Raw genomic sequence first — 22,579 nt, 5'->3', positions numbered from 1 at the left:
AATCTATATGCAGAACTGAGCATTTAGTAAGCAGGGCTTTATGAGGAGGAACATGGCACCAGGATTGGAGGAAGACTCATCAACAACCTACATTACGCAGATGACACAACCTTGCTTGCTGAAACTGAAGCAGACCTGAAGAACTTGCTATAGGAGGTCAAGGCTTGTAGTCTTCAATATAGATTGAAGCTCAACATCAAGAAGACAAAGATTCTCACCACGAGAACAAATGGTAACACCATGAAAGATGGAGAAAAGACTGAGGTTGTTAAAATCATAGCTTGCTTGACTCCACAATCAACACTCATAATACCAGCAGTCAGGAAATCAAAAGACAAACCTGCATTAGGAAAATCTGCTGTCAGGGATCTCTCCAGAGTGCTGAAAAGCAACAGTGTCAGTCTAGAGACTAAGGTGCTCCTAATCCAGGCCATGGTCTTTGCAATTATTTGCTATGCATTAGAGATCTGGACAAGAAGATTTGATGTGTTTGAGTTGTGGTGCTGGAGAAGTCTTGAACATACCATGGATTGTCAAGAAAACAAATAGGACTGTCTTGGAGAGGGTGAAACCAAGTCTCTCCTTGGAGGCTAGGATTTTGAACCTCCATCTCACATGCTTTGAGCACGTGGCCAGAAGAGATCGGTCCTTGGAGAAGGGCATCATGCTTGGAAGGGTGGAGGGACAGTGCAGGAGAGGAAGACCCCAGATAAGACAGATTGAAACAGTGACTGGGACAATGAGGATTGGTGTAACAGAATTAGTGATACTGGGTCAGAAGAGAGCAGGGATCAGAACTACTAAAGGGTTGGTATGGGTCACAGGTGACTCAACAGCACATAACAACAACAAACACTATATAAAGTTACCTTGGTCAAATGAATTTTTAGAAAGGGACATCATGTTTGGAAAGGTAGGAAGTGGGAAAAAGAGAAGACCTTTGACCAAATGGATTGACACAGTGACTGCTATAATGGGCTCAAGTATGTAAGAATTTATGAGGATGGCACAGGATAGGACAAGGTTCAGATCTGTTGTTCATAAGGTCACTGTAAGTTGTACTCATCACGATGGCACCTGACAACAACTATAGTATATAAAGTATTATATTGGGCAAACATGCTTCAAAGGACCTCTTTAAAGCATTCAAAAACTCAAGCTCACTGCCATCAAGTCAGAATCACCTCATAACTGAACCTCCAGGGGTTTTTCAAAATATGTAAATCACATGGAGGAGATTGCCCATCTTTGTCCTGTGGAGTGTCTGATGGATTCAAGCCTGCTTTGATGTTGGCAGTGCAACTCAATACTCACTAGGCCACCAGAGGTTCCTTTTAAAGTGTTAGCAAACAAAGATGTCACTTTGAGGACAAAACTAAGCTTGACCCATTTTGTGGTATTTTTAATCATCTGATATGCATGCAAAAGTCAGATAATGAAAGACAAGTAAGAATTGATGCTGGTAAAGAATATTGAATATAGCACACCCATGTTTATTGCTGCGTTGTTCACAATAGCAAGGAGATGGAAACAACCCAAAAGCCTATCAACAAACGAATGGGTAGAGAAGCTGTGGTAGATTCACACAATGGAATATGATGCAGCACTGAATAACAAGGAAGTAATGAAATATTATACAAAATGGGTGACCCTGTAAGACATTATGCTGCGTCAAATATCTCAATCACAAAAGGACAAATATTACATAGGGCCACTGTTGTAAAACAGGACTGACATCAGGGTAGGGGTGAAGGTAAGAAAAGAGGGAATAAATAATGCACACAGCATTGAAACAGATAAGGGAAAGAACTTCTTAAAAGGAATATATGATTAGTTGTTATTTGCATGATTAGAGTCCAGAATAAGGGCTGCACAGTAAAGTGGGCTGGGGTGGTGGTGGGGAATTGTACAACAATGAAAAGAATTTTTTTTCAAAGATAAAAGTGAACTGGGAGAGGTTGGGCAGGGAGGAAAATGTGCAAACAATGAATAAATGGAAATCCAAGTTCTCTATAAACTTTCATTAAAATCTCAATCCCTTGGAAGAAATGCATCCAGATTCTTCCTTCAAAGAAAGAATGGAAAGACTGGATCTTACGTACTTTGGGCATGTTGATAGGAGGAAACAGTTCCTGGAGAACCTTACCATGCTTGCAGCTATAGAAGGTCAGCCAAAAAGAGAAAGACCCTCCTTGAGATTGACACAATGCTTACAATAATAGACTGAAGCACACCAACAATTGTGAGGAGGTTGTAGAACAAGGCAGCATTTCCTTCAATTGCCCATGTTTTTGTTGTTGTGGTTGTATACTGTGGAGTCAGAACTGACCGATTGCTAGCTCTTCATTGGGGTTTCAAAGGCAGTAAATTGCATGGGAGACTGCAAATCTATCTTCCACAGAGCGGAGGTGGAGTTGAATCATATTATCTTTGGTTGGCAGTGTAATTCCTTAACACTAAGCCATCAGATTTAAAGCCAACATTTAAAATTGAAAAGGGAATGTGTCAGGGTTGTATTCTCTCTCTGTGCCTATTTAATCTGTATGCTGAGCAAAGTATCAGAGAAGCTGGACTCTATGAAGAGGAGTATGACATCAAGATTGAAGGGAGACTCATCAGTAACCTGTGTTATGCAGATGACACAACCCTGCTTGCAGAAGGTCAGGAGAACTTGAAGCACTTGTTGCAGAAGATCAAGGAATGCAGCTTTCAGTACTTTAAATTCTAAGCTTGGTAAATACAGTCCTAAACCTGGTAAGGTTGATGACAATTTACCTCACATACTATGGGCATGTTGCTAAGAGGTGCTATTCCTTGGAGAAGGACATGATGTTGGGAAGGGTGCAGGATCTATGAAGGAGAGGATAATCCTCAAGCAGGCAGACTAACACAGTGACTGGTGCAGTGGGCTCTTGTGTATCAGGAAGTGTGGGGATGGCACAGGGTAAAGCAGGGCTCAGATCTTTTCATGGGGTCGCTATGAGTCATACTCACCTTGACAGCCCCTAACAACAACACAAATCACTGGAGCTCCCCTTGTCCATAATGTCAATATGGATCAAAACTGTCTTGATGGTACCTAACTAAAAACAGTACATAAAATACTATTCTCTTATTATTTTTAACTTTCCTATCTGTAACTTTTTCACTTCTAATTTATATGATTACATATATGCTTCTCTTTTATTCCAGAATGTTAAAAGAGGTTTGCTTAAATTATTAGCATTTTCAGAGAGTGACTTTTACATTTTTGTCCTCTTTGGTGATTTTTGTACTCTACTTTATTAATTTTTTTCTTGTTTTTATTTACTTCTTTGTTATACTATATATTAGTTTATTCAGATGTTCATTTTTTTTCACTTCTTAGATACCCAGATCAATTATTATTGCTATTTTAAGCATCTTTCCAGTTGCCTTTGATGTACTCTTTAAATGCATGCCACAAGTTTGGTAAGCAGAATTTCCATTAAGGTTCTATTGTAAATATTTTTTCATTTTTATTATCATTCTTTTCTTTGACCTACAATCCCTCCATAGAAGGCTACAGTCCTTGATTTTCTGTATTAATCACTTCACATCCTCCTTGCTTTCAGTAAGCAAGGTAGTGTCATCGGCATAATGTAGGTTGTTAATGAGACTTCCTCCAACTTACTTTTTTTTCAGTCCTACATTCTTCTTCAAAGAAAGATTCTCACCACTGGGCCAATTAGTAGCATCATGATTATGGTCAAGAAGTATTGTTAACAGCTTTAGTTTGCTTGGCTCCACAATCAACATTCTTGGTACCTGCAGCCAGAAAATCAAGAAACTAATTGCATTGGGAAAGTCGGTTGGTAGGCACCTCTGGTCCAGAGTACTGAAGAGCAATGATGTCAGTCTGGAGGCTAAGGTGTGTCTGATCCAGGCTATGGTCTTAGCAGTCACTTGCTATGCATCAGAGAGCTGGACAATGACTAGGGATGATAGAAGCAGAATTTATGCTTTTGAGCTGTGGTGTCAGAGAAGACTTTTGAATATACCATGGACTGCCAGGAGAACAAACAGGCTCATCCTAGAAAGCATAAAACAAGCAAGGATTCTGAGGCTTCATCTGACATCCTCTGGACATGTTGCAAGGAGGGACCAGTCTTTGGAGGGACATCATGCTTAGAAGGGTGGAGGGATGGAGAAAGAGAAGGAGACCATCAATGAGTTGGATTGATACAGTGACTGGTGTAATGAGGGTAGGTGTGTCAGAGATAATAAAGTTGGCAAAAGAAAGGGCAGGTTTCAGAGCTGTTATACATAGGGTCGCTATGAGATGCAAGTGACTCGATGGCACATAACAACAAACAACAACACATTCTTCTTAATAATGTCCATTTTCAAATTATTTGCTCAGCATACACATTGAGCAGGTGTTGAGAAAGGATACAGACCTGATGCACACCTTTCTTAATTTTAAACCATGCAGAGATTCTTATAGACGTATGGATAGTATCTTAAAATTTTTAGCATTGTACTTCAGGATAAATCTTGCAATGATCTTTTTAATTATGAAAACACCACCACTATTCTTTAAAATTTCATTTCCAGCATAGCAATCGTACGATTATCTGATTCAAAGTGGCCAATGCCAGTCTATTTCAGCTCATTAATACCAAGAATGTCTATTTTTACGAGCTCTTTTACATTTTATTTCTTACAACTTCCAGTTCTCTATATTCATTCTTCATATATTCCACATTGCAGCTGTTTCTCCTTCCTAATTTTTTAGTGATTTCCCATTTGGGTTTTGCCTCTTATAGTACAGGTACCCACATTCTTCTATTATTCATAGAATTTTTGAAGGCCTGCCGGTATTTTGGAGGTGGATGACCAATCCTGATTCCTGGTCTGTCCTAATCTGGGAACTCAGCTAAAACCTGTTCAACCTCACCACTGAACCAACAGGCAACATCATGATGGATAGTTAAAAGATTAGAGTTGTCAATTATTTTATCTTGTTTAGATTTAAAATCAACATCTATGATACCAATAGCCAGGAGATTATGAGACATATTGCATTGGGAGTCTGCTGTCCAACCTTTCCAAAGTCCAAAAAAGCAACAATGCCAATTTAAAGACCAAAAGATGCTTGATTCAAGCCCTGGTCTTTTAAATAACCTACTATGCATCTGAGAGCTGGACAATGACGAAGAATGACAGAAGAAGAACTGATGCCTTTGAATTATAGTGTTGGAAGAAAGTAGTGAATACTCCATGGATTAAAAAAAAAAATAGATAAAACTCTTGAAGAGTAGCCCAAGTGCTTCTTAGTGGCAAGAATGGTGAAGTTTCATCTCACATAGTTTGTGCATATATTTAGGAGGGGGTCTTGGAAAGAGACATTATTCTCGGAAAAGTGTAGGGCTAGACAAAGAGAGGATGACCCTCAATGAGACGGACTGACACAGTGATTGTAGCCTTGGGCTTAAGTATTCCAGGGATTAGACGGATGGCATAGGATAAGACAGGGTTCTGATATGTTGTTCATAGTGACCATAAACATACGTGACTCAATAATACCCAACATAAACCCTGCAAAAACCCAAACTCATTGCCATTGAATTGATGTTGACTCACAGAAATCTTATAGGACAGTACAGAACTGCCTTACAAGAGTTCCCAAGCTGTAAATACAGTGGAGTAGCTGGTGCTCTTGTATCCCTTATCTTTCAGTTTGAGGGGAATTCAGGGCTCGTTTATTTGGCCCATAGCTTCTTAAAAATAATTTTATTGTAGCCAAACATATGTAACAAAATGTCACTTTAACCATCTTTAAGCATATAATTCAGTGGAACTAATTACATTCATCATATTGTGTAATCATCACTATTATTTCCAACAGGTTTCATCATTGCAAATGGAGACTGCGAATCTCTTAAGCAATATCTTCCCACTCTTTCCTCTCTACAGCTCCTAGTAATCACTAACAAATTCGATGGATTTGCCTATTCTGGATAGTTCATAGGAGTGGGATCTTGCAAAATTTGTCCTTTTGTGTCTGATTTATTGCTCTTAGAATAATGGTTTCAATATTCATTCATATTCTGGGAAAGGTCAGGATTTGATGCCTATTTACAGCTGAATAATATGTTTTTTTAAAAAAATTGGCAATATTTATTTTCTGAACTCAAAGGGGGCTTTTTAGTGACCTTTATGATAATGTATGTTATCTGAGAGAACAACTGAGTCTCAGTGGTATGTCTGCCCTTTGGTTGTACAGAATGTGGCACACAGAATGTTTGACTAATTTATTTCTTCAGCTTCATTACGAAATAGCAAAAACTCAATTTACTATGGTGTAGTACTTTAAAAAGGACTTGGCTACTAACCAAATCAGCAGTTCGAACCTAATAGCTGCTCCATGGTAGAAAGATGAAGCAATCTATAGAAGACTTAGATCTTTGGGAAACCTATGAGACAGTCTGTCCTGGAGGATCATCATGAGTCAGAATTGACTGACAACAGTTGGTTTGGGTTTTGGTTAGTTTTATTCTTTTTACCCTTTAAGTTCAATTAAAAGCCATGGGAAAGAGGCCTCTCTTCTAGAAGAAGCTAAAGTTCATGAGAGACTGGGTAAATGCTCAGCAACAATGACAAAAAAATAGTATCTAATGTCCACTTGTGTTGTTGGGAGAAGCTATTGAGTAGGACTCAGAGTGACCTTATGAACAACAGAGCTGAACCCTGTCCTATCCTGTGCCATCCTCATCATCTCTGACATACTTGAGCCCATTGCTACAGTCTCTGTGTCAGTCTATAATATTGAGAATCTTCCTCTCTTTCAAAGCTGACCCTCCACCTTTCAAAGGCATAATGTTCCCCTCACTGAACAACACGCTCAAAGTATGCGAGATAAAGTTTCACCATCCTTGCCTCCAAGGAGCACTCTAGTTGCACTTTCTCCAAGACACCACCTTTTATTCTTTTGGTAGTCCTCTCTTCTCCTGTTGTTGTTGTTGTTAAGTGCCGTCGAGTCACAGGCAACTCATAGTGACCCTATGAAGGAGAGTCCTCAACACTTGTGTTTCCGGAGGCAAGCTATTACGGAAGTGGATGCCACTCCTGCTTCCAAGCTTGTTTTAATTGGGGAGCTCCACCCCACTCTCTGTCCGCATTGTAACCTACCATAAGAGCATTTGACACATCAGTGTCACAATGTTCAACCTCACAGCAACCACAAGTGACCATTGTACATAGCAGGGCTATACAACCTAGAGGAAAGTTTGAACAAGCACAACTCAAAAACATCGATTCTTCTTCTATCATCCTTCTTTGTTGTTCATCTCTCAGATGCACAGCAAGTGATTGAAAATATTATGTCCTGAATCAGGGCACCTTAGTCTATAATCAAATCACTCTTCAAATAATATACATAAGGTGGTCAACAACTACTTCAATATCACTTCCAATTATTTTTCTTTTGTTCAACTCTAGGTTGATCACCTTTAATAATTTTACTAAAATAAAATATGAGATATTTTTATTTTCATAAAATTTCCATCACAGATATTTCCTTTTATCTTAGGATATAGAAAGATGGCAGAAATATGTTCCACTTCATTAAAGATTAAAGATTGAGGGAAGTTTACAGCAGAAAGTACAGAACTATTTCTAAAAGGAAAGGTGGCAAAAAAGGGGGGGAAGGTGACACCTACATGAGAAATAAATATCTATGTTCCTCACAAACTGAGAGCTCAGAGATGCAGATCTCACAAAATAGAGACAACATTATAGTTTGCAGATGATCTGTTCTGGCATTACTTGGGGTCTAGGTTTGCCATTAGTTTCAGCTGTGGCTGGATATAAATTAGGAAAACTCCTATAAGATGATCAGAAACACCAGGAATTTAACAAGCTCCTTTGAACAATCAACTACATAAAGTCACAAGAGGAGGATGCCCCAGTGACAAAGGTTAGAAGGCAAGGAGGGACAGAACAGGCAAATGAAACGGAAACGCAAAGAGGAATGTAGTGTTACATAATGGGGACTGCAATTAGTGTCACCAAACAGATGTGTATGAATTGATGATTTAAAAAAAATTAAAGAAAAAGACAATTTCTTTCTTTGTATCCTGGATAGCAGAATTACAGATTATTTTTCTTCTTGCTTTCTGCTTTTACAATATTGATTAATATAGAAGAATTTAAGCATTTGAACTGTTGTTGCAGTTATGTGCCATCAAGTCATCTGCAACTCATTGAGACCCTGTGTACAACAGCCCTAAACCCCGCTCTATCCTGTGCCACTCTCACTGTCTCTGGCACACCTATCCAGATTACCCTAGTCACTGGATCCATCTCACCAAGAGTCTTCCTCTCCTGCACTGTCCCTCCATCCACTCTCCCAAGCATGCTGGAAAAAAATATTGAATGTACCAAAGTCTCCTGAAAGAATTAATAAATATGTCTTAGAAATGTCTCCAGTATAACCCTTAGAAGCAGGGTAACTGAGATTTATCTCACATAACTTGAGCATATTATTATGAGGGACCAGACTCTGGAAAAGGACATCATACTTGGAAAAGGTCAGTAAAGTAGAAGATGACCTCAATGAAATGGACTGATATGGAATTATGAGCTTAAACATACTAGAGATTGTGTGGATGACACAATATCAGCAGAGCTTCATCCTGTTGTACATAAGGTTGTTATTAGTCAGAGCTGATACCTAAAAAAATATGGATAAAATTAAATAGTAACTCAAACTCATTATCATCAAGTAGAAATTGACTTACAGCTGACTCTCTGTTGAGTTTCTGGGGCTATAAATTGCAAAGGAAGAGATAGTCCATATTTCTACCTTTGGAACCATTGGTGGATTTGAACTAGGTTTAGCAGCAAAAATCCCTATGAACTAAACCATCATAGCTCCCTAAAATAAATAATATTCTTATTGTGTAGTGTCTTGTCAGAACCAACCTATACCTGGCCTTCCCATAGGTTTTTAGAGGCAGTAATTCACATGGGAGGAAACTGCACATATTTCTGCCATAAATCAGCAGTAGATTTTAACCACATGCCTTTGGAATAAGAGTACAATTTAGAAAAAAAAAGAGTACAATTCCTTACCACTAAACTATCATACTGCCCTATAATAAATAATAGGCATGAATAATATTTAAGAAAATAAAAAATATTCTTTTTGAAGAACTGAAAATTAATAACTTCATCAGTTGTCCTAAGCCTAGGTTTGCTACTCTGTGGTTTGTCTCCCTTCCCTTCTTTGTGAAGAGCATCAGAAGACATGGGAAATGGCTAAGAAAAAGAAGGGAAGAAGCCAATAGAACCACCCTAGTATTCTTTTTTGACTAATACCATCTGAATGTTTCTCATGTACCAGACTCTAATGTAATTGTCATCAAAAAGGCCTGTGGTGTCTCCTTCTATAAAAGCAGCAACAACAGATTCAAAATTAACAGGACAGGAAAAGGATGAATTTCTGTCATTGAGAAGAGGGCCCACTAATCTCTTTGCAAAAGACTTATCATTCTTTCTGTTGGATGACTGTGCTCTAATGTTGAACATGACCATGAAGTTGCCTTCTCAATATCCTTTTTTGATAACCAGGTGTGGGATTCCATTCCTTGGTATTTTCCATTGAATGGTGCTACTTCTTAGCTCCAGTAAAAATCCTATCCACAAGTAATTAGTCATCTAGTAACATCCTCGAGACATGGACATATTATTTATACATTAAGAAGTTTTCTGAGAGATTCAAAGGAGATAAAAACAATGATTCATTTGGGGATTTTTGCCTCTATAAAAAATGAAATGGCTAATTAATAACATTTCCATGCTATAGTAAATAACATTTTATTTCAATTCCTAGAAGTAAATTTTAGTCTAAAACCTTATCCTGGAGCTTTCCTTTTTGAGTAAATTAAAATCTTTCTTTCTTCAATTTTTAAAAATCACTTAAAATATAATTGTATTAGAGCAACTGAATAGGAACTAAAGGGTTTCCTGCCTCTTTGTTCAAGTTTGTTCTGTTTTGTTTCTCACGGCTAAGGGGAGACTGTGGACCCCTGGTTTCAGTCTCTGGCTCTGCTCTTCACCAACTGTACAATTTTTAGCAAAATATTTAGCCTTTCTTTGTGTCTATTTACCCATTCATAAAATGGACTATTGTGAACATTCACAGTTCACATCTGTTAGATGCTAAGAAATCATTTTAAATAGTATCTGACACATGAGAAGAGCTTTAGAATAATTTATTCCTGGTAAAATTTCTCCAGGGTCTTCAGGACTATTTAGTAGCAATATCTAAAGCTCCTATCTCTTGGGTCAACTTCACTTGAAGCCAGACTGTGCTTGACTGTGGGCATCATCTACTTCACTATCTCTTATGATATTCTATGACAAGGAAGGCATATCCACAATCCTCAAACTCCAGAACAAGCAAATACTTTTAATGTAAAATTCTCATTTCCTATCTGCTTTTGTCTGGTGCCAGTCCTTGCTTGGTCTAAGCCCAAAAACTGTAAGCAAGGCCTAGATGATGTCCAAGGAGAGATAGTATAGAAAATGCTTTCTTCTTTTGCTGAACCTGCTCATTCTAATCAGTAATCTAATCTAATATCAGCAGTCAAGACAAGGCCAGGTGCTGACTATGGTACAAACTAATAATTACTTATGTGTAAGTTCAAATTAAGGCTGAAGAAAATGAAAACAAATACACAGGAACCAAAATATAACCTTGAATTAAGAAGTCATCTTAAGGATAGGTTTGAGGCCTCAGAGACCAACGATAAAGGATCAGATGAGTTGTAAGAGGCCATCAAAGATATCACCAAAGAAGAAAGGGAAAGGTTACTACAAAGACAGAGGAAAATGAAAAAAAAAAAAAAGGATGTCAGAAGAGACTTTGGACACAGAGCCTACTAATTGGTCCTAAAAGCCTTCTGAGGTCCCAACTCTTCTCACTATCTCTTAGTTGTTGGAATGGATGGAAAACCTCATAAGCAGTTCCTTACTTCACTTCTACCTTGCATGCGAACTTCCGAGTTGTGAAACAGCCCAGTGATAGATAGAATTTGCTCCAGGACTTAAGAAGCATAAATGACATAGCTGAGCCTCTACATCTTGTGGTTCCTAACCTGTACACTATAAAAGACAAAGTGCTAGTCTATAGGCCTTTTATTGTAAGAACCACCTTCCCTCTGTAACTTGATTTGTGCCACTACTAGAATCTCTACTTGGAATATTATTGCTTGTTAATTTTTGACTCATGTACTTTTAACTTGTTAGTTAAATTTGTGTCTTCTAGGTTGCAACACCCCCATGATACATCTTCAAGGATATGAACATGTACGGCCAAGCACAATTAATAACAGTGCATCTAAATTCCAAAATCAGTCTCCATAATAGTCTATGTATTTCCTACTGCCAAAGGGGCCCTTTAGAGTAGTGAGAGAAGATCTTCACCCTGAAACCCACAGCGTCCCTTTTCAGAGGAAGCAGCTAAGAGAATACGCCATCCCCTTTTCCTTATGAATCAGGGTGAAGTCTCTCTCAGGGAGGAATGATAGGGAATGGCAAAGAACACACTGACAAAGGAGATTAATCCGAACTGGCTTTGACAAGCACTGTGGCAATTGGACAGTTAAAACAGACATTGGGGGGGGGGGGGAAGAAGAACGAACTGGGGAGGAGGGTAGAGAAAACAGTGCAGTAATGAATGGATGAGAACCCAAAATCTCTGTAAATGTTCATTAAAACTAATAAAATTTAATAATAATTAAAAAAATTACTAATAAAGAAAAAGTATTATTTAAAAAAAGAAGAGACTTTGAAAATGGCACAACAGTATTGAGAAGTAAAAAAAGGGGGGAAGAGATGTTGACGTGAAAGAATGAACAGAACATCTCAAAGAGTAGCTTAACAAGACAAACTACTCAAATGAAACGTGGAAAGAACTCACTTAGCATTTCTCAAGCTGAAAGAACTGAAAAACAAATTCAAACCTTGAGTTACAATAATTAGAGATGCTATGAGTAAAACCTTGATTGATTTAGGAAGCATTAAATGAAGATAGATAGAAGGAATATACAGAGTCACTGTACAAAAAAAGAATTGTTCAATAATGAAATAATTCAGGAAGTACCATATGATCAAGAGCCAAATGTAATTAAAGAACATGTACAAACTGCCCTGAAGGCACTAGCAAACAATAAGTCCGCAGGAATAGATGGACTACCAGTTGATATATTTCAAATAACAGATGCAGCCCTGGGCATGCTCACCAGTTTGTGCCAGGAAAATTTTAAGATTGTTACCTGGGTTTTTTTACTGGAAAAGATCCATATTTTTTCCCATTTCCAAAAAAGATGATCCAACATAATGTGGAAATTATAGAACAATATCATTAATATCGTGCAAGCAAAATATAGCTAAAGACCATTCAAAAAATGGCTAGAACAGCACATTGATAGAGAACTGTCAGAAGTTCAGGCTGGGTTTAGAAGAGGCTATGCACCAAGATAACATTACTGATGTCAGGTGGATCCTGGCTGAAGCAGAGAATACCAGAAGGACGTCTTCATGTTTTATTGACTATGAAAATGCATTTGACCGTGTGGATCATAACAAATTATGGCTAACTTTGAGAAGAATGGGAATCCTAGGGCACTTAATTGTGCTTATTCAAACCTATACCTAGATCAAGAGGCTATTGTCCAAACAGAGCAAGGGAAAACTACGTGGTTGAAAAATTGGGAAAGATGTTTGTCAGGGTAGTATCCTCTCTCCACATTTATTCAATCTGTATGCTGAGCAAATATTTCAAGAAGCTGGAACCATGAAAAAGAATGTGGCATCAGGAATGGAGATTCATCAACAACCTGCAATATGCAGATAACAAACATTGTTTACTAAAAGTGAGAAGGACTTTAAGTGCTTTTGCAGATGATCAAAGACTAGCCTTCAATATGAATTACTGATTGTCTCTCAAAATCAAGAAAGCAAATACTCTCACCACTGGACTGAAAGGCTACATCATGATAGATGGAGAAAAGATGGAAATTATCAATTAATTCATCTTACTTGTATCTATAATCAACACACTTGGTCCCACCAGTCATCAGGAGACACATTTCAGGGACCTCTCCAAATTACTGAGGAGCAAAGACATCAGTTTGAGGACTAAGGTATGAATGATTCAGGCCATAATCTTTTCAACCACTTGTCATGCATATGAGAGTTGGACAATGAATGACAGAAGAATTTATGCCTTTAGTTGTGGTGTTGGAGAAGATTACTAAATATGTATGGAATGTCAAAAGAATAAACAAGTATGTCTTAGAGAAGATGGACTCACAATGCTCCATGGAGACAATGTTGCCAAAGCTTCATCCTCACATACTTTGGGCATTTTGTTAGGAGAGGCTACTCCTTGAAGTAGGACATTCGTCAACCCTCCTACTTTTTCATCATGTTTGGAAAGGTGGATGGTTGACAAAAAATAAGATGTTCAACCAGATTAATTGAGACCGTGACTGCAGCAATAGGCTCAAATACATTACAGATGATGAGCATGGCACAGGATAGAAAAGAATTCAGATCTGTTCATAGGGCCGCAATTATTTGTACTCAACTCAACAGCACCTAATAACAACAATAGCATTTCTTTTCTGCAGCAATCTTCTCATATCATTAATTTCTTCTTTTGTTTTATTTTTTTAAAGGACACATTATATGGTAACCTGCAATAGCCATCAATATGATTTCTTTCCTATGATTTCCTAAAACGTATATCCTAAAGGTGTCGATTCAGGACACATCTATAAATGTGTGACCAGCACAAAATCAAACTCTCTAAACTTTAGTTTTCATAAACTATGGGAGAATTAGAAAAGAATTGCAAGGGGATAATTATAAAATTCATAGGTTTCCCCATTTGTGAAGTGATGAAATTCCCATTAATACCTTGTGATGGCTAAGATTACATATCAGCTTGGTTAAGCCATAGTTTCAGTGGTTTGACAGCATAATGATCCTCCAGTGTGTGATCTGATGTGAGCAGCCAATCAATTAAATAGGGTGCTTCCTTGGGGGAAACTGACATTAAATGTTATAAGAAAGAATATTAATTTTTAAAATTTGTAGTCATGTGTCTGATCCCTGGTTATAAAAGATGCGGCATAAGAAAGAAAATGAGGGTTGCAGAGTGAATTAAATTTGGGGTTGGAGGTGGGGTTGGGGGATGTGTGGGGGCGATTGTGTATCAATGAGGGAGTTTTTCTTTTGCTTTTCAAGGAGAGGAGCAAACCAGGAGGGGGACGGGGAAGCGGGGAGAAGGGTGCAACGATGAATGAATGGAATTCCAAAATCTCTGTAGATGTTCACTGAAATGAAAAATAAATAAATTAATTAATTAAAAGAAAGAAAATGTGCAAGAATTTTTTTCAGCATCATTATGAAATGACAGAAATAAATTGATCTCTGTTTACTCTTCAGTACTGAATATTCATTCCAGGGACTGCCAAAAGAACGGATATGTTTTGGAGAAGGTGCAGCCAGAGTTTTCTTTAGAGGGAGAGATGATAATGCTTCATCTCACATACTTTGGGCATGTTGCTAGGAGAGGCCCATTCCTTGGAAAGTGACATCATGCTTTGAAAGAATGGTGAAAGGAAGGAAGACCTTCCATCACATAGATTGACATAGTGATTAAAGCAGTGGGATCAAGTGTGTCAAGACAAATGAGGAAGATATTGGATATGACGGGGCTCAGGTCTGTCGTTCATAGGATTGCTATGAGCTATAGTTGACTTGATGGTATCCAACAACAACAACAATAGCAACTCTGAAAGTTAGACTTGAGTGTGTGGCTGGCACTCAAATTAAATGGGTATTTTTTCTAAAGCTCTTTCTTTCTCGATCCTACCTCCAATTCTATGTCCTCTGACCTCCAGTTCCTGGGATATGAGTTAGCACCCTGCCATATGAACTGCAGATTTTTGTATTTCATCTGTTCCCACAGTCATGTGAGCCAGCAGCCTACCATCTGACTTAGTGACCTGCTCATTTCAGGTCGTCAATCTCTGTAAACACCTGAGTCAGTGTAAGCCTCCAGTCTGATGGCAGACTCACATATTTTGGACTTAGCAACCTCCGCAACTGTTAAACGAAAGTTAATCTTTATCAATCTCTCTAGTTACATAACTAGAGACATATCTATCGAGTTAGATCTATATCTAGATATATAGCTATAGATCTAAGTTCAGATCTATAGCTATAAATCTATAGATACAGCCCTGGAGGCCTAGTGGTAAGGAGTTGCACTGTCAATGCAAAAGCACATGGTTTGAAACCACAAGCTGCTCCATGAGAGAAAGATGGGCAGTCTCCTTCCATGCAATTTGGTCTTTGAAAACTTGCTAGAGGGTCAGCTATGAGTTGGTTCCAATTTGATGGCACATAACAGTAACAACTCTGTATACATACATGCACAGAAACACACATATTTCACTGATTTCACTCCTCTGGAGAACATAGTCCAAGACATTCCAAGCCCACTGCCATCCAGTCAATTCTGACTTACAGGGACCCTTCATGGGATTTCCAACCCTGTAGGTCTTTCTCCAGAGGAGCTAGGACAGTTGGTAGATTTGAATTTTTGGTTCCTAACACAGCATGCTATACACAATGCCACTAACGCTCCATAGCAAAGATTGCTTTCCCATCTACAACAACTGAAGACAAATCTTTTTAGTTTTAATATAAGAAAAAATATTTTTGTATCTGGCTAAAATATAAGCTCTGGCCTAGGTTTTTAAGCATAAATTTCTTTATAGACATTGAAATAAAATATATTGATGTTTAGAAGAATACATATTTATTATTGAAGAAAAATGGCATTAATTAGCCATTTCATCTGTTAAAAGCATGCAAAGAGTTTAAATGGATCATATTTTTTTCCTCTCCATAGTGTATCATTTTATTTCTCAAACTATAAATATATTCATTTCTCATGGCCATTACCAGACAATGAGCTACTTGGAAAGAGATTTTCTTTTTTATCTGATCCACCTATTTTCCCTTCTTTTATTGTTTTTGTTTCCATACAATAATTCATATACATTGTGTTTCATGTACATTGTATTTTGGACATTCATATACATTGTATTTTATATCATTAATTACTATTGTTCTGTACCTATTATTACCCCATCTTTTCAAGTGTCAATAGGGTTGCTATAAGTAGCAATCAACTCAATGGCACATAGCAGTAACCACATTTCAAGTATCCATTGAATCTTTCCTATTTCTTCACCTCCATCTTTTCACTAACCTCTGCTATCTTAGTGATTTCTGTCCTTCCATTTTTTCCACCACTTTCTTCCTTACTCTTCTCCTTTTGAACATTTATACACATCTTGCTCAATTATCTATTTTTATAATAATGATCTTATGCAGTATTTGTCCTTATGATATTTAGTTATTTCACTCAGCATGCTCTCTAAACTCTCCCATGTTTTATAATACTTTACTAAATCATTGTTCCTTAGTGCTACATGGTATTTCATTGTGTGAATGACCTTGTAGCCTAATAGTAAGAAGCTGTGTTGCAACCTCAATGGTATGCAATTTAAACTCACCAGCTGCTCCACTGAAGAAGGATGAGCATTCTCCTTTTGTGTGATTAACTTCCTCAGAAAACTCATTGAAGGGTTAGAAATGAGTCATTCCAACTCAAAGGTACACAACAACAACATTTATGCCACAGGCTAAGGGTTCTAAGTTTTGTCCCATTTTGTCTCTAATGATCCTTATGGTTTTGGGTTTACTTTTAGCTGACCCACTTTTGCGGGGGAGGCAGGTTTAACAAGATGCTTTTACTATAGTTATGCACAACCTCAAGCTGACATCATTCTCAGAGAAATTCTGAGCAAACCATATGAGAAAGTGAACAAGTTACAAACCCAGAGTTCAAGAACAAGAACGTCACTCTCATTTAAATTCATATGTTAAGCTTTACTTAGTCCTAGTCTCTAAATGTTACAATGGAAAATAAAAACATTTCAAATCATTCAAATGATCAACATACTGAATTACAGAGTCACAGTTGCTAGTTCCAGACGTTACAGCAGCATCGTTCACCTATGAGGTCCCTGTACGCATGGAATGTGGATGAAGCTCCTTCAGGAAGATTAAATATTATTGAATAATCTGGCCTCTGACTAATATGGATAGATAATAAGTAGGACTTTACATCTTTCTAGAATGTGAGCTTTCCTGCTTATCTCTTGTTAGCTACCTCACAACAAACAGATAAGTAGGCATTATGACAAGTTGTCTACAGGCAAATTGTACTGCTGGATTGAGTGACAATTGTTGAGTCTCATTCTCCTTAATCTTGGTCCTTTGATCTTATTATAAGACCAATTAAGGAATTTGCTGCATGTTATTGTCTACTTCATCAAAGCTCTAATAACAAGAGATCTCCTAAATTAGATGCTTTGTAAATGCTGGATTTTTCTCCCCCTAGTGAGAGAAACTAACGAATTGCTTAAGGATCTATACTGAAATGGGCTTTCAACAGACTCAATTACAGGGTCACAGTTAAATACAGTCCTCAACTGTATTTTTCTTTTTTCGTATGAGACCCTCTTTGGCTTAAAGAAAAAGCACTTGGTTAGGAATAGCAAACAGAATCTTATCACTGATAACTACCAAGTTCAGAGAAAAGTTTTAAATCTCTGCTATGGAGTCTAATAAGACAACTTCATTTTTTTAAAATTTCTTTTATCATAAGTAACTAATGACTTTTGGGTTTGTTTTTTTGTTTTGTTTTAGAAGAAAAGTATTTCTAGATCAACTTTCTTCAAAATAGAGCTAGAGAAGAACAATGAAAAACAGTTCACCAGAATGTATAAAGTAGTGGGTCAGTTAACCCTCATTTATCTTATCTAAATGAAGGCTTCCTCTTCAGGTCCAACAGCTGAATTCCATGTGAACACATGGAATTTCATCATTTGAGCCACACAGCAGACACTGATTGTCATCACCTTGGTTGCCACCAATTTCTCAGACTACCCTCCTTTTATAACCTATATTACCACTGTGTGTGACCAGAGTGAATGTTTTTGAACTGTATAATGTGCATATAGACATAGGAACAAATTAGCTAAGAACTCTCTTGGGGCCCTTCCATAGTGGTATGTGTTGGAAGTTCTTTGCTTTCCAAAGTTTTCTCCTCTTTCACTTATGAAGGATGATAACGGATAAAAGCAGGACCAGGGTGAAGAAAAAGCAACAGCTAAAGAATATAAGGGATTCCTTCTGCACTAGAAATAAGCAGAGGAGGCATTTCTCTGTATCTCTCTGAGTCTCATTGCACCTCGGACCGTTATTTTCAGATGGGAAGCCACTGCTGCTGATCACCTTATCGTAAAACTGTACTGAGAATTTAGCTTTGAAATCAGGTGTGAAGAATCCACATCTGGGTTTTGATTTTTCTTTAGTCAGTTTGAATGCAGAATAGCCTTTGATTTTGCCTTTATCAACCAGGTATGCTTTTCAGAGCCTCCTGGATATATCTGTCCAAGTAGTAAATCCAGAGCTCGTGGTCTTTCAGGGCGTGGTCCTCGATGCTGCTGGCCGTGATGTAGTCATCCTGGTCGTGTAGTGGTCCAGGATCCAGTGCAGCACCTTGAGCTGTCCCCAGGGCACCACGGCCAGGCACGTGGGCGAGCTCAGGCAGGTGATGTCCTGAGGGACTGGACCTGGCGCTCAGAGGTGTGGTGGCTGCCCGCGTGGTCCTCGTGCATCACGAACCTGGTGACGAAGTGGCGCCCTGGACCAGCCGCCTCTCTGCCTGGGTAAACTGAGGCAGCGCGGAGCTGGACAGCCCTGGCCTGCTCTTGACGGCAAGGTTCTGGCGCATGGCCGCGGGGTAGTCCCGGGTCTTGAAGATGGACTGGGCGAACCAGGCAAGTGCGAACTGCAGGAACCGCTGCGCGGCCCTCTGGTGCGAGTCCTAGCTGGCCCACTGTTAGATCTCAGATAGTCAAATCTGATGGCCTGACACCCAATAAGTCACTATTGATGAATGAATGTCACTTCACAGAAAAGTAACCTAAACACAAATTGATATATTTCTCCAAGCTTGGAAGACTACACAGGCAAACAATGTGTTTACACAGTTTGTTGTATACCACTGAGTCACAACCGACCCACAGCTGACCCTTCCACAGGTTTTCAGAGGCTGTTAACCACATGGGAGGGCACTGCTCATCCTGTTCCCTCTGAGCACCTGGTGGATTCGAACCACCTGCTTTCAGGATTGTAGCACAGCTTGTAGTTGTTGTTGAGTACCATGAAGTCAGGACCAACCCATAGCTGACCCTCTGGCAGGTTTTCAGAGGCAGTTAATCACATGGGAGGAGACTGCCCATCCTTCACCAGAGCAGCTGGTGGCCTCAAAGCATGTGCCTTCAGGATTGTAGTGCAGTTTCTTACCACTTGGCACCAGAGTTTAGCATAAATATATTGGCATAGTACCTGGAGTAGTGTGTTGGAGACAGTGAGATTGGCTCAGGATAGGGCAGGGTTCAGAGCTATTATACATAGGGTCACATGAGTCACAGGCATAACATATGTGATGACACATAAAAAAAACAACAATGATGTAAATCTTAGAAATTTAAACACTGCTTGTAAATACTAGATTAATGATGCAGAACAGCCAAATAGAAGAATAAAATATGTTAATGCTAAAATATGAAAAGTATTGTTAGGTGCTGTTAAGTCAACTATGACTCACTGCGATCCTGTGAACAACAGATCTGAACCTTCCCTATCCTGTCCCACCACCCTCAGGATCTCTGTCCTGTTCAAACCCATGGAAGCAATCACTCTGGCAATTCATCTTGCTGAGGGGCTGCCTCTTTTTCACTGACTCTATCAAGGGCACTTAACAACCACAACTATCTTTCCCATGAAAGCAAAAGACATACTGCATTGAGGAAATCTGCTGTCAAAGACTTCTCCAAAATCCTAAAGAGTGAGGATGTCATCAGTTTAAAGACAAAAGTGTACCTGATGCAAGCCATGGTATTTTCAATTGCTTCCTCTGCATCAGAAAGTTGAACAATGAATAAGGATGACAGGAGAATAATCGATGTCTTTGAACTGTGGTATTGATGAATGTTGTTGTTGTTATGTGCTGTCGAGTCGCTTGCAACTCATAACGACCCTATGTACAACAGCTCTAAACTCTGCTCTGTCCTGTGCCTCCTGGTTGCCCCAGTCACTGAATCAATCCACCTCATAGAGGGCCTTCCCCTCCTGTGCCTGCCCTCCACCCTCCCAAGCACGATGTCCCTCTCCAAGGACCGGTCTCTCCTTACAACATGTCAAAAGTATGTCAGACGAAGCCTCAGAATCCTTGCCTCCAAGGAGCAGCCCGGTTTAACCCTCTCCAGGATGAATCTGTTTGTTCTCTTAGCAGTCCATGGCACCTTAGCACTGAATATTCCATGGGCTGTCAAAAGAACAAACAGCTCTGCCTTGAAGGAAGTACAACCAGAATGCTCCTCAGAAGCAAGGATGGTGAAACTTCATCTCCGTCACTTGGAGCAAATTTTCAGAAAGAGCCAGTCCTTGGAGAGAGGCATCCTGAGGGGAAAAATAGAGGGTCTGTGAAAGAGGAAGGCCCTCCATCAGATGGATTGGCACAGTAATTAGCACAATGGCCCTGAACATGACAGAGATTGTGAGGATAGAGCAGGATAGGGCAAGGTTCAGATCTATTGTTCATAGAGTCTCTATGAGTCATAGTCAACTCGAGGGCACCTAAGAATTTCCTTTCCCAGCCTGATGTTTCTCTCTAAGCACTCCTGAAATCATGTGCCAAGTAAGTGAGATGAAGTTTCACCTTCCCTGCCTCTAAGGAATACTCCTGTTGCACTTCTTTCAAGATATTTTTTTTTTTTTTTTTGCATCAAATGTGAACTGCTACAGAGATTTTGGTTTGGAAAACTCATTACCATACCCATTCCACTATAAGCAAGTGAGTGAAAAGGCATATTCTCCAAAGGCAAAAGTAACAGCAAACAGACTTCCACTGATGGGCTTTTAGCTCTCAACACAAAATTATACAAAGACCAAAAACCTGAGACAGTCAGAAAATTGAATGATTCAGGCCAAAGAGTAGATAGAGTGCCAATTTTCTTTCAAAGCCAGAATGTAAATTACACAGTCCTTTGACTTTTATCTTATCTTTAAGGAATATTTTTCTCTGTGAGTTTGACCAGGGTTGGTTTTGCAAAGCTGTTATCAGCATGCTACTGTTTTTCACTCTATATGACTCAAGGAGCTGTGCTTCCTGAAGAGGAAACTGTGATAAAGAAACCAGAGTGGAAAGTTTTTGAGCCACAAGCCTTTTTTGAATTGAAAATTCAACGCTGACTCTCACTATCTTAATGTTTGGTTCACTTACCATCTTAATGTTTTGTGGGCACATTGCCTTTGAGGGTACAAGTCACCTAGGGAACACTGCAGGGCTCATTTAGAAAGGGTCAAGAAGTCATATCCAGTAATCTCTGACAAGGCAGAAATAGGAATGAAGCCAAAAAAACAATGAAACAGGCACTGTTCACAATCCCTCTCCATAAGCCTGGCTCTGCAAGTGATTGAATTTGCTCTCTCTGGGAGGAACTCAATATATCCCAGGGACAAAATCTCTAAAGATAGGATAAGAAGGAAAGAAAAGAGAGTAAGGACAAAGAGAAAATCCACTGTGGCGTTCCAGCTTGCTTTCTCTCTCATGAATTGGATAGATCTTAACCAGAATGCTAACTATCATAATAGTTATTTAACTGCTTCACTTTATTTTGCTTGGATATTGATATTGGCCCAAAGCCTATGTCTTGATTTCCGAGCTTTTCTTTCAGCCTGAAAGATGGGATTTAACGTGTAGAGAGGGCAATCAATTGGACTTGAGAATTGTTTAAATACACAACTCACATAGAACACATAGGGATAATATCTAGCAGTCATGACTATTATAGTAACTTTTGAAATAGCATTAACACTTAACAAGACAGGCTGGGCAGGCCTCAGACTCTCCCAGCAACCACTGAAGATGCTTTTGTCTCTATAGTTATTGATGTCAGCTGCCATCGAGTTGACTATGACTAATAGCAACTCTATGAATCACAGGAAGGAGGCTGGCCCCATCCTGCACCACTACTATCATGATCTCCATCACTTTCAAACCCACTGTTGCAGTAAGTATATAAAAAAAATCCTATGAATATCAGTGGAGTATTATCTCTAGAATAAAATAAAAAATTTCAATGGGACTATGCATTTAAGATGTCTCTGAAATCAGAAGAGGGAAAAATGTATATTTATGTCAAAAAGGCATGTACCTCTAACTGAATTTTAGCATTACTATTAACAATATAAGCAATATCTATCCCAAAAAAGTATTAATTTTATATCAAGATAGTTGTTGTTGTTGTTATGTGCCATCGAGTCGCTTGCGACTCATAGCGACCCTATGTACAACAGCCCTAAACTCTGCTCTGTCCTGTGCCAATTGCAC

At 38.8% G+C, this 22,579-nt stretch overlaps 1 protein-coding gene and 1 pseudogene across 1 annotated transcript in view; both read right to left on the bottom strand.

Moving 5' to 3' along the window:
• Window positions 1–22,579, bottom strand: part of CORIN (corin, serine peptidase) — a 431,554-nt gene that overhangs the window by 354,420 nt on the left and 54,555 nt on the right. The gene's annotated exons all lie outside the window — the stretch shown is intronic.
• Window positions 18,151–21,006, bottom strand: LOC102849126 (annotated as a pseudogene).

Source organism: Elephantulus edwardii, unplaced genomic scaffold (assembly GCF_000299155.1).
Source record: "Elephantulus edwardii isolate Elephantulus edwardi_28Jun2011 unplaced genomic scaffold, EleEdw1.0 scaffold00137, whole genome shotgun sequence".
Classification (NCBI taxonomy): Eukaryota; Metazoa; Chordata; class Mammalia; order Macroscelidea; family Macroscelididae; genus Elephantulus; species Elephantulus edwardii.
Note: the sequence above shows the minus strand (reverse complement) of the source record. Positions and strands in the feature narration are given on the sequence as shown.